This window comes from Pteropus alecto, unplaced genomic scaffold (genome assembly GCF_000325575.1).
Source record: "Pteropus alecto unplaced genomic scaffold, ASM32557v1 scaffold62, whole genome shotgun sequence".
NCBI lineage: Eukaryota > Metazoa > Chordata > Mammalia > Chiroptera > Pteropodidae > Pteropus > Pteropus alecto.
In genome coordinates this window covers 356670-370865 of record NW_006432491.1, presented here as the reverse complement: position 1 = coordinate 370865, position 14196 = coordinate 356670, and positions in this window count along the sequence as shown.

The window sequence follows — 14196 nt, the reverse complement described above, 5'->3', positions numbered from 1 at the left end:
CAAGATAAATCCAAACTCTTGGTGAGCAGAGAAAGAGGAAAGTGTCATTTCTTGAGTTTAATGACTGATTTATGGGCACAGCTTTCAGTTTGTCTAGGGAATCATTCCTGATGCCCCACCACCACCATTGCAATCAGTTATGAAGCCTCCTCTCTGTTCTGGCTTCCTCTGTTTCTCCACCTCAACTCATTCTTTGTCTTCATATCTGGGTGTACCTCAGTGGTATCCCCCACTGCCTGGGAGTCCCTTCATGCACTCCCTTTTCAGGGATCATATCACACATGTGCCCCACCAGCCGTGAATTCCTGAAGACAGACCTGCTTTCCCCTCTGCCCTCCACTATCCAGCAGATGCCTATGGGCATTGAATGGAAACATGAGAAAGATGGGGTCTAGTCATGTTCTATGATCTACTGTCTGTAAATGCATGCAAGCAGCTGATATCTCTTCTGTAAATATATAAATATTTAAAGGCTACTTGAAAGGAGGGGTGGGGAGGTAGATGGAGTAAAAGGGGTCAAACATGTGGTGACAGGAAGAAATCTAATTATGGGCGGCGAACACATAATGCAGCTTACTGTTGAATCATATACTTGAAACTTATTGGATTTTGTTAATCAATGTTACCATAATTAAAAAAATTTTCAAAAAAAAGAACCTGTAAAAAATTAAAAAATAAAGGCTACTTGGATGTTAAATACTTTTTGTTAGTACATATACATTATTAAGATTAAGCAAAAGAATATGTTGTGTAAAAAAATAGACTTACAAATAAATAGAATAAGCAATCTTATAAAATAAATATTTTACTAAGTATTTTCTTAAAATTTTAGATTGTTATATCTCCTCAGGCAAAGAAAACAAAAAATAAATAAACAAATGGGACTGTATTAAACTAAAGAGTTCTGCACAGCAAAGAAAACCATCAAAAACCAAAAAGATGACCTACTGAATGGGAGAAGATATTTGCCTATGATACATCTGATAAGAGGTTAATATACAAAATTTATAAAGAACTCACGCAACTTAACACCAAACAAACAAACAATCCAATTTAAAAATGAGCAGCGGACCTGTACAGACATTTCTACAATGAGAACATATAGATAGCCAACAGATGTATGAAAAGATGCTCAGGGTCACTAATTATCAGAGAAATGTGAATTAAAACCACAGTGAGATATCACCTCACACCTATCAGAATGGCTATCATCAATAAATCAAAAAACAACTGTTGATGAGGATGTGGAGAAAAGGGAAGCCTCATGCACTTAGTTGGATTGCAAGTTGGTACAGCCACTATGGAAAACAGTTTGGAGGTCCCTCAAAAAATTAAAAACAGAACTACATAATGACCCAGAAGTTGTACTTCTGGGTATTTATACAAAAACAAAAATAAAAACAAAAACAAAAGCAAAAACAAAAGCAAAACACTATTTTGAAAAGATATATGCACTCCTATGTTCACTGCAGCACTATTTACAATAGTCAAGATATGGAAGCAACCTAAGTGCCCATCAATAAATGATTGAATAAAGAATAAAGATGTGGTACATATATACAATAGAGTATTAGCCATAAAAAATAAAATCTTACCATTTGAAATGACATGGATGGACCTAGAGGATATTATGCTAAGTAATAAGACAGAGAAAGACAAATACCATATAATTTCACTTATATGTGAAATCTAAGGAACAAAATAAACCAACAAATGAAAACAGACTCATAGATACAGAGAACAAACTGGTGATCACTAGAGGGGAAGGAGCTTGGGGAACTTGGCGAAAAGTTGAAGGGATTAAGAAGTACAAATTGGTAGTTACAAAATAGTCATGGAGTTGTGAGGTACAGCTTAAGGAATACAGTCAATAATACTATAATAACTATACATAGTACCAGGTGGGTGCTAGAGTAACTGGGGGAATCACTTCATAAATTATATAAATGTCTAATCACTGGGCTGTATACCTGAAACAAAAATTTTTTAAAAACTTAAAAAAAGACAATCCAAAGAAAAAGGGGGAATGTTTAGATTGTTATATAGATGGACTTTGACACAATTTTTCTACCTTAAGTGGATATAAATAATACAACCCACAGTATTTTTAATTGTATTTTTCTAATTACAAAGTAACAGAGGTTCACTGAAAATATTTAGAAATTTAGGCAATTAAACAAATTATTCATATATATTCTGGTATAGATTCAGGGTTTTTTTAAGGCATTTTGTAAGTATATCTATATTTATGCATAGAGTATACCTACATACTTTTAGGCAATCACATTGAATATTCTCTTTTGTAAATTGCTTTTGTTTTTGTTTTTTATGTACCACTGTCTCATGAACTTTTCTCAGGTCAGGAGATATTTGTCTACAGCCTCACTTATAATGGCTTCCTGGTGAACTATCACAACAGCCTTCATTAAACCATTTTCCTGCCATTGACATTTTGGTTGTTCCGACATTTTTGCTATTATAAATAATGTCCAAAATGAACTATCCTTTTCACATGCATCATTTGTTACTTACTTGGGTAAGTTTGTAAATATAAGAATGTTGGGTTAGAGGCCAGAATAATTGTGAGATTTCTAGCGCATGTTACGGCATTACCCTCCAGGAAGGCCTGCAGTGCCTGATGCATGAGAATGCCAATTCCTTTGCATATGGTGCACATTCTTTTAATTTCTTTGCCAATGTCTTGGAGCATAATGGACCATGATTTTCATTTATCATTTAAAGAACTAATCTTATACATCTGTACCTAAATTTTTTATTGTAGGTTGATTGAAAATTGACTTCCATGTGAATAACCCTGATTTATTACTTGATAGTATTTAAAACTAAAAAGTCTTTTTAAAAAATTCTAAATAATTTTAGTGAAACTTAAGATGATGTCGGTAATTGACCTTAAGAACTCTGAGCTCTGTTCAAGGGCTTCCTTGTATATTATAGAACACAACCCCTGAACTGTTTCTTATAATCTGCCCAAATCATTTCCTTCTGCTACTATACCTGGATTTCTGGAATCTCTTAATTTCACTACCGAAGCAATTTATAAATGATTTTAACACTGAAAATTCACTCAACTTAATAACAGAGTCATCCGAGTACACTGAGTACCTTTAAGAAAGAGCTTTCTTCTCCCTTAATCTGAGCTCTGCAGTCCCTTGCCTCCTGCTACCAGGCTTGTCCTGATACTTCCTCCCTCTAAGTACAGCCAACTTTGCTCAGCCTCATCTTTGACTGCCTCTGGGGTGGCCGGGTTAGGACTATGGATAAATAAATATAATTTGGAAAATTGACTATAGCCTTCTCACTGGCTTCTCAAAGCACTGGCTTCCCCTTCTCCCAGCACTCAGGGAGGATCAGCAGAAAGCCAGCCAGGTGCCTTTGGGAAATGTGAGCATTGCCCTGCAAGCAGCAAGGAGAGATTCTGTTAGGGAAAATGAGTACTTTAAAAAAAAAAAAAAACTACAGAATTTAAAAACTACCACTGAAAACTGGTAGCCCTGCATTCTTAACCTGCAAATATCTTTGCATACAAGATTGTGCTTGTAAAAAGCCAAGCCTGCAATTGCTTGCATCATAAAATCACTCAAAACATTCACTAAGTTTCTACTTTATGCTAAGCCATAAGGGTTAATATATTCTAGGTCAGTTGTCCTGCTTTCACCTTGTTCATGTTGTAAAATAAGGACTCTACCTCCATGCGACAGTACTATCATCATCTATCACTATTTGGATTCACTGTAACAATCCTTCTCCTGCCCTTCTTCTCCACACCCCTGCCCCCCGCCAAAAAAAAGTTATATTATTTTTAATTAAAGGAAATTGTTAAAGGGAATTAGAATATACTGTGAAACTATTAAGACAGCCATGTCTGGAAAAGGTTTCTCTGGCTGCTCCTTAGATTGTCCATTTTTCCTGACTTTATTTTATTTAACTGTATCCATTTCCTCGGAGAATCATTCCCTAACTCCTCCACAGAACCGATGGTTAATTCTCACCAAGTATGGCAAGAAAAGGTGAGAACTGCATTTGACATGGAGAGACTAAAAAAGGTACATAATGAAATAGAATTTTAACACATGCATACAATTTAACAAATTGAGAGGATTAGTTGGTAATATTTCAAAAAGAGTCAGAAGTTATGTATTTGTATTTTCTGGTTTAGTGGCCTCTTTTTATTAGAGGGAAGCAGATGATTTCAAAGTGTTTCCAGTCTCAGTTATCACTGAAGGAGGAGCCACCCTCATACAGGCCAAGTAAATCAAAGCCCCCTTCTCATGAGATGTATTGCAAGGAAACTTGTTCAGTACACAAGGGGGGGAGGGAGGGGGAAGGAAAGAAACCTAACAATAAAATATCCTGAGTGAGACAAAGCATGCTTCTACATTTGAAATGTCTTTATCAGAGTGTCATTACCTTGTGTAGCAGTTAACAACTCCCAGTTCCATCACTGGTAATTTGTGGTTTTCTGTGTACCTCAGGCCTCCTACCTAATCCATTAAGAAAATATTCCTCCCCCTAAGACACACATCCTTTTGTTTATTTTTACCTTCTCCTGCCTGGTCAGCCCACACTGTCACTATTATGTGGCCCAGGAAGACACAGAGAGAGTTCCCTGGGTGACAAGTCGTCAACTTAAAGGACATTTGAATAAATTGGGTGAACACAGGCTGTCCTCCCCTTAACCTTAGTTGCACCTTCCTGTCTCCAATCCCCTTCCCCAAAGTCTTTGAGTGGACCAAGGGGATACAACAGCTTAGAGGCAGGCACCAGTGAACCTGAAAATGTAGAATGGCATGCCCTTCAGCAGAAGAATTACAAGTTCTCTACAAGTGGCATCTAAAACTTGAGTCACTACCTCCTACAATTAGCCCTACAGCACAGGGTAGTTAAGAAGATTAATTAAAACCATTTGGTCAAGTCTTCCTTAGTGAATCCTTCAGAAATATGCTAGAGTCATAAAGTAGAATAAAACAACCCTCATAATCTCTATAATACATTGTACAAAAATGCAATAAACACTTTTGTTCCAGGTATTATGCTAAACACCGCATTCATTATCTCATACATTTTTCACAAGTAGCCTAAGAGGTAAACATAAACATCACTTATCATTTTAATTCTACAGATTGAGGAAATTGGAGTTTAGGAAAATCGAGAAATTCTTCAATGTTCTAAATTGGTAAAGAGCAAAAAAAAAAAAGATTCAAACCTCATCTAGTTCAACGTTAGAGACTTTTTTCTAAAACAATATCTACTTGCCATACATACTCCATGAAGCCTGGAGCAATTGAGAGCTCCAGCTTCCTAAAGAATCTCCAAATTTTCCCTTCAAGGCTACCTGGTGGTGTAATTTATAAGTATGTGAATGAGACCATTGACAACTATCTCCAGGGCACTCTTCTCATCTGAAACACCTTAGAACTTGCAATTTTCTTTCTTTAGTTGAAGTTTCCAGTTTCGAAGTAAAGGTGTCCATGTTTGGTACTAATAACATTATGGACATTATGCTGGGACCTTACCTTGCCAAGAGCCCAGATGTTCATAAATGGTAGCCAGGCTGTCAGACTCTGTAGCTCCAAGGTCAGCACGGGGGCAGTAGAAGTGAGATGTGTTTCAACTGATCATGGAAGGAGGTAGGTGAAGCTCAAATCACTGTTGGTTTGCAAAGAGAATGGCAAAAATCTTTCAGGAAGTTAGGGAAAAGGGTTGGACTCCTCAAGTGGAAAATGACAAGGAATGTTCCTTTGGGCCATCTTGGGCAGTGTCAGGAAAGAGTTTTATCTGGAGAAGAAGATGCCAATGATAAGAGGCCGTGTAATCAAGTATCAAACATAAGAAATGATTATATAGCACTACGTCCCAGTAAGGAGGTACAATTAGTAAGGCTATACCTTGGATTTGCTGCCTAGGCCCCTACTCAGATTATAATTCTGACTGCCTCTTATTGTCATGAGCTATCACATTGCTTGCACAGAGAACATGAACTTTGAAACTCTAAGTGAAAAGTGACATAGATTTGTGGGGGGCATAGTATTTATCATCCAAACTGGGATGATATTGAGAATAAAAGACGCTAATAATTACATCAGGACAATGTTATCCAAGGTTGTCCTAGACAAAGCAGGAAGTATGGTCACCCTATTTATATTTTTTAGCCTATAAATAGGCTGAAAAATACTTCACAAATTACTTTCCATGTAAAATGGGAATAATACCTACTCTCTGCCTTCATCTCACAAGAGTTTTATAAAAATTGAGTGATACTGTTTTGTGAACTGTATGATATAAATACATAGATTAATATAATGATATAGTGAATGTGTGCCCTGTCTTGAAGTATTTTTGTGTTCTCAATAGAAGCACATATGTAATGATTAAATGAGGCAGTAAAACCTGAAAATGAAAAATTCTGGCTTCTGGGCCCTTCCTTGTAACCAAATGTATGATATCGCTTAGCCAAAAAAATTGAAGGCTATCTCTAAAAATATCTTTAATAATCTAATTTATTTAGAGAATTAATCTCATGAAACAAGGATAAAACTCCAATGTACATATCACTAGAATTTTCAGGAATGTTATCTGTTGGAGATAGTATTAGAAAAATGACCCCTCTTATTAATATATATGAATGCACACACACACACACATACACACACAAACACACACACACACATCTCCTTCACCTGAAACTCACAGACACAGATGGTAGTTTATCATATTTAACACACATTAGAGTTCTTTGATTCCTCTCTCATCCTGTCAAGAAATCACTAATTCTAAAGCAACTGGAACCATAGAACTAATGACTATTGCCCTGATTAAGTCAAGTCTTAATGTGTTTGTTATGCTAACTCCAAGGTGCTGAAATATTAAAGCGAACTTAATAGTATGCATGGCTCATGTAAAAGCACAGCAGTCTAAAATCTCATTAAGTAAACATGAACTTGCATCTAAGTTACATGAGCTCCCACCAACCAAATTCATACCGTGGTCTACTTGTTGTGTTCTTAAATTAGTATAAATTTGACTAAGTGTAAAGCAGGCTTCTTGCCTTTTCGAATTCTTAAATATTACTTAGTACTCTATTTTGATTCATGTAAATTTAGAAAAGAACATAGAGGCCTAGGAATTATAGTCAATCATTAATTAGGAAGAGGGCATGCCCTCTTTATTTCCAAGGACCCTGAAAATCACCCTATCTGGGTTTATGCCTGCATCCAATATCTGAAGACTATATATACTAGATGACAAAAGCAATATGCAAAAGAGGACATAGACCCTACCTGCAAGGAGCACAAAATCCAGGAAATCAGACTTCTTGTTGTTTTGGAAAAGAGAAGGAGGGGGAGGGGAAGAGGGAGGAAGAGGAAGGGAGAGATGAGAAATAGAAAGATAATAAGGGAGAAGAGAACCAGAAGAGAAAAAGAAGGTAGAAGGACAAGAAACAAAAAAGATTAACTGAGTAGGGGCAAAGTTTTCATGGCATGATTTTTTTCTTTTTAAGAAAACAGATAAACAGGAAAGTTAAGAGGGGCAGTTCTTTTCTCTCCCTTGATACATTATTAGAAAAAATCAAATGGCAGATAAAAGAGCAAAAGCCTCGCTTTGCAGAGCCTGTTGAGAAGTTAGTGAGGTAGAGGAGATATCATCACAGGCAGAGCAGGATGTAGAGCAGGCCAGGGCCTGCACACCCAGCACAAAGTATGTAACTGAAAGGCAAGGAGCTGGCCTGCGGCAGGTGCAGCGCAGCCAGTGCCCGTCAGCCCCAGGAAAAGAAAACCTGCAGGTGCAGTTGGGACATGTCCTGAGTCTCCAAAGCCACGCATTTTTCTGAATAGTTGTCCTATCCTCATTGTCTGCTGCAAGATTATGGTTTGCAGTGGGAGGGGACGAGAGGGAGGGAATGGTTTGGTGGAGTCTCCAGTTCTGGGGCTTTGATGACACACACCGGCTGCTCCAGAAATGAGGTACCATCAGAGGGGGTGAGACTTTGCAAGGGCATTGTTGATGGTGGAGACTCGTTCTGCCAGCCCCACACAGCCCCTTGGTCCTTGGGAGGGCTCTCCTCTCTCCAGAGGCCATGGTGGACACAGGAGTTTTTTGGCTCCAATTCAGCAGTGCCTTTCCGTTCTCCACTCTGGACGTCTTTTTCCTTTCACCCAGGCATCCTTGGGCAGAGTGACTACCTAAACACCCCAACCCAGTGCTCAAAAGCCCGAGAATTTCAAATGCTACCTGCATTTTTTTGGCTCATCCCAGGAACCAACATGGTTTCACACACACTATCGGTGCTCTGTGGTTCTTTGCTAAAGGATCTCTTAGTCCCACTCATGATCTGTAACTTGGGGGAGTTTTGCAAAGAATTAACTATTTTGTTCAGCTGGAAACAGGAGAAATAAATGGAGCCATGACTTTTGCAAGCTCCCAATACTTGGTCAAGGGAAACTCCCACCCCATTTAGAAGAGGGTAGGTCAGGTTGTAGAAACTATGAGGGTATTTTATATGTTTAGAAATTTAACTCAAAGTTATAGTTGCTATAGCAATAACTGATCAAAGGAACAAGGAGGAATGGACATAGGGTGAGTGATTGCTCTATGACTAAATGTCAAACCAAAGAAAAGATCTAGTGAGTCAGAAAAAGATACTGGGGCATGAAGAAGGCTTAAAAACAAAAATTAGAGAAGATAGCAAGGAACAATCTGATCCCTCCAAAACAATGCCCCATAGGGCAGTACAGGTCATGGCACAGCCTAGAACACTGCATCTGGAGACAGGCCAGAGGAAAAGGAGGAGGATGTGTGGAAGGACAGCTGGAGGGGTGGGCAGAGGAGGTGTTGGCAGATGAGAGGTGGGAAGAGGAGGGGTGGGCAGAAGAGCCACCAGGACAAGAGGAGATAAGGCCACCCAAGCTTATCACCAGGTCCAGATGTCCTGTGAAGCCACATGCTGAGAGAGGCTCTGCATGTTTGCTTGGATCTTCTCTCCGACATCCAGGCCTTTGGAGCTCCTGGAAGGCAGAGAGCATCTGGGCAGGATGGGGAGAGATGTATCGACGTGAAGAGGGCGAGGGATTACTCCTGGTTGAATTCCTCTTTTCTCAGGTGACTGGATTCTGGCTGTCCTACACCTCCCCCTTTCATTCTTGGCCTGCTTCAGTCCACCTGAGGCATGCAGGCGGCTGCTTCAACCACATGCCCTGTCAGGACCTGTTGGTTCACGGAGAAGAATGCAAGAATAACAAATCCCTTCAAATGCTGAGAGGGGAGAGCTGTGTTTTGTGGGATTGTAGAGTGTGGGGGTATAAATAGTATAGTATAAAATCAAAATGTAGAACAATTTAAGACTGGACCCCAGAACCAGAGAGAGTGGGAAGTGGTGAGTCTTTTTTCTCCTTGAGCATATGAAACCAGAAATGGTGGAACTCTTGTGTCTCCCAGCTCTAGATGGGTAGTGGCAGCAAACCACTTCCCACCCCCTTTCTCAACAGCAAGGCTGCTATTGCCTTTCTACTCTGAGGGGGCCCTGAGACTTTTGCTTTGCCCAACCCCAGCCCTCACAGTTTCATTCCCCAGGTGAAGCAAATGCATCTTATGGTAAGACCACTGAGCAAGAACTCCTCATCACTATGTCAGGATATGGGATGTTCTCCTTCAGAACCCATTTGGACACACAGCACCCCAGGAGCAGCCTTTGTACTGAAGATGCAGCATGTCTATGGTTAGAGGTGTGCTCTGCAGCCAGTCAGGACTGGCACTCTGGTCTTACTACCTGCCCATGTGGCTCCAGACAGGTGCCTTGACCACTCGGTTTCTCACTTTATACAACTGCAGTGTGGGAGACATCGGAATAATTACCATATAGTGTTGTGAATTCTTAAGTGAATAGATCGAAAGCACTTAAAATGGTGTCTGGCACATAATAGAAGCTCAATAAATGTTAGATCTTATAATTATTACCTGCAGCTGAATTATCATATAAGGATTTGTGTGCTTTGGTTGCATTTCCAGATTTTGGACTTCTCTTTTTATTCATTGTCACCTTCTCAAGAAGAGATATAATATTGTGCTCCCTTGGTTATCCCTTACAGCTTTCAGACAGCACTCAGTAAGTGCCACTGGCTGCCAACCTGCTGCAGTTCCTGAGTAGGACTGGAATTCCTCCAAAGATCAACATGCTCAGTGGGCATGCCTGGAAGATGCCAAGGCAGGTGCAGTTCAGTTGCCATGAGGAGGTGATTGCTCATTATATTAAGCAAAAATACCTTCCCTGCAAAAACATTCAGCTAAGAATGAAATGATTTACTTCCATAGGATGCTGATTCTTGGTCAAATCAGAATCTTTATTGGTCAACCATCCAGGGACTTTCTCCTTACAAAAATAGTGTCCTAGAAGCACACAGGTTGCTTTAAAGGAATCTTTTCCCATAGCTATACCTAACCACCAAATTGTAATCTATTGCTATGTAACTTTTAGAGCAATTTTTTTATCTGGCCTTAATTTAAACTCTATGAACTCAAACTTACACCTGATGGGACTTTCTCTACTCTGAATCTCTCATATCTTCACTCCTCAGACTCACCTCGTTTTGTATTCACTTGTAGATCTTGCCTATGAGTCTCCAGATGTGTGCATATGGTTCTCTGCTCCTTCCTGTAGGAGATGATTTCTTTTATTGTTGACTATTTCTTATCACTTATCACTTTCTTATCATGCAGAAGATTATGGGAAAATAGACTGCATGTAGGGCTCGGATAATAAAGGTGAGTTGAACACAGTCTTGGGATCACATGTAACAGATATGCCGATGGGCCTTTGACTACAACCTGTAGGCCCCTGAACACTGGGTCCTCAAGGCTGATCTTCAAAAGCTACTCCACCCTCATTGATGAAGGCTGCAAGTGTAGGTGAGTAAACTGGCTAATGATGACAGCTGAGAGGATGAAAAATCGAAACCTGAGTCAGTTAAACTCTAAGCCCTGAGCCACATAAACTCTACATGATCATACTAAATTGATTTCTTGAATTTCTCTGCTTACAAGAAAACCATACCTTGAAAAATATAAAGTGCTTCTATAATATGGATTACAATTGTAATCACTCTAGGTGCCCATATAGAAACACATGTAGCTGTTCTTTCATGGCTAACATCAAGCTAGATGAATGTGAGGGAAATAGGGAGACAGGGAAAGCAAAAAGAAGAAAGGAGAGGCAAGAGGGAAAAATTAAATGGTGAGGAAAGAGGAAGAACAGCATAAACCTCACCCTTATCTAGGAATTGCCAGGTGTGCGGTAGATCAAAACAAAAAGGAAATGTTTTTTACCTTCACTTTAGGAAAACACAACTTCTGATGGACACAAGAGGGAAAAAGATAAGCACAGATTCCAAGAATAGCAAACAAACCAGACTTCAGACTCGGTAGGGAGCATAAAGTCTTTCTTACAGTGGTGTCCCAGGGCACTCTATTCTTATGGCACATGGTCCGGCTTGATAATCTTGGAGAGGAGTAGGACGAGAAACAGCTCTCAATGGACTACCTAGACAAGTAGTTAGTAGAAGTGAGCAGAGCATGATAGAAGAGCATAGGGTGGGCACCTTGATCTCAGTATGGGGTGTCACTGTATCAGGGTCCATGCTTCAGTGGAGAGAAGAGCTTGTGCTTATCCAAGGGAGTTTTCTCTGAAAGGTAAATCTGGACTTGCTGATGACTCATTTGGCCATGGAGCAGATGCAGTCCTGCACTGCCTGTAGAGCAGTACCAGCTAATGGGGAGCTGGTTAGAATGCAGAGTCTCAGGCTTTACCAGCTCTGCTAAATCAGAACCTTCATTTCACTATATCTTACAGTGACACATAGATACGTGTAAGAAGCTCGGCTCTAGATGGCCTGGAGACCAACCAACCATGACTCTCAGTGCATAGCAAAGGTTTTACAAGTATATCACACATTTCAAAAGAAATCACTTATTCGATTCAGAGAAATGAAAACTAAGGTTTGATTTAATTGAACTGAGTCTTAAAAGAACAACAAAAAATGAGGAGTTGTCTTAATTTAAATGTTAATCTAATTTTACCCATACCCCCAAAAACTAAAAAAATGAAAAAATAAAATAAAATAAAAAGAAGTGGGCTTTATTGCAGCCAGAAATAATTTGATAAAACATAGTAAGGAAGAATATCTTGATAGACTGTGAGTTCAGATATAGGATATATCATTTTCCTCATTAGAACGTGTGAAGACAGCCTAACAAAGCAGGAGTCCTGGATAACTGAGGACATCATGGGCTTATAGACTGGTAGGGAATGAAACTGATATGCTATGAGGGTCTGCAAGTAAATTTAACACTTTAAAGAGATTTACTCCAATATGCACATCAAAAGGATGAGATATCCCTAGTTGCCTTTCATTCAAGCATATATTCACATACATGGACATGGGCATGGAAACCTCAGGAGCAATATGGGGAGAGCTGAAAACATGCTAGAAATCCCCTTAGTATGTCATTATATCTTCAAGCAATCAGTAACATCCTCTGGTTGCTGAACACTGTGGTCTCATCCTCAGTAATTGGTGGCTTGCTGTGTATTCATGTCGCTATTTAATCTCTAAAGAAAATATCTCTCCCCCTAAGACACACATCCTCTTGTTTATTTTCACCTCCTCCTGCCTGGTCAGCCTACACTACCCCTATTATACAATTCAGCCACACACACACAGAGTTCCTTGGATGAGAGGTTGTCAGGAGAAAGGACATTTGAATAAATGGTAAAATATGGACTCTTCTTCCCCTAACCTCCTCCTAAAGTACACTTTCACAGTCCCCCGCTCCCTGCATCATGAACATCCATTGAAAGTCCTCAATTGCCCATCATCCACTCAGGGGACAGTTTTCTTCCAGTCCTACACAAAATGGAGTTTGAAGAAAATATAAATGCCTAGATAAAAAATTCCAGTAAAGGAAGAAAACTGTCATTGGAGAATATTTGGGGCATTTCAATCACTGTTTTCGTCAGAAAAGCTAGTGGCATGTGCTTAATCATTTATAGCACAATCTTCTCATTGTTCCAATATAGCAATATAATTGAAAATCATTGGGTCAGATTCTTGTTTATGATTCGGGTAGTTAATAGAGTTCAAAGGAGGGAACCATCTGTGTATTAGCAGACATTTCCTGCTCCTCATCCATGCTCACTGCTCCTTGGTTTTGTACTGCTACTTATTTCTTAGTGTATCTCTTCTTTTCTTTCAGAGCAAACCCATCCCTGTAGATGTCTCTTAGAGCTTGAAAAAGTTATTAAAATGTTCAAGGTACAGCAGCAAATAGCATTTGGTTTTACAAAAAGTTTGTGTTGCTTCTGATAGAAAAAATAGCCACTCCCTCAAAAGAGCCTTCTAATCCTAACAGCTTCTGTTTCCAGGAATGATCATTTTCATCTGTCATCCAAGATCACACACAGCTTGAACCCACATATATTAGTTTGCTTCTTGAAAAATCATAATGAAAAAAAAATAAGGAAAGAAATTGACAAGTAATAGGATGAAGGCAAGCAAGATCTCACCATAGACAATGGCAGGAAGGGAGAAGGAAAGAGGGTGGGGCTTGTCTCTCTTTTCATAGCCATATTATTAGAGAAAATCAAATGGCAGATAAAAGAGCAAAAGCCTCACTTTAGAGCCTGTTGAGAAGTTAGTGAGGTAGAGGAGATATCATCACAGGCAGAGCAGGATGTGGAGCAGGCCAGGGCCTGCACACCCAGCACAAAGTATGTGACTGAAAGGCAAGGAGCTGGCCTGCGGCAGGTGCAGCGCAGCCAGTGCCCGTCGGCCCCAGGAAAAGAAAACCTGCAGGTGCAGTTGGGACATGTCCTGAGTCTCCAAAGCCACGCATTTTTCTGAATAGTTGTCCTATCCTCATTGTCTGCTGCAAGATTATGGTTTGCAGTGGGAGGGGACGAGAGGGAGGGAATGGTTTGGTGGAGTCTCCAGTTCTGGGGCTTTGATGACACACACCGGCTGCTCCAGAAATGAGGTACCATCAGAGGGGGTGAGACTTTGCAAGGGCATTGTTGATGGTGGAGACTCGTTCTGCCAGCCCCACACAGCCTCTTGGTCCTTGGGAGGGCTCTCCTCTCTCCAGAGGCCATGGTGGACACAGGAGTTTTTTGGCTCCAATTCAGCAGTG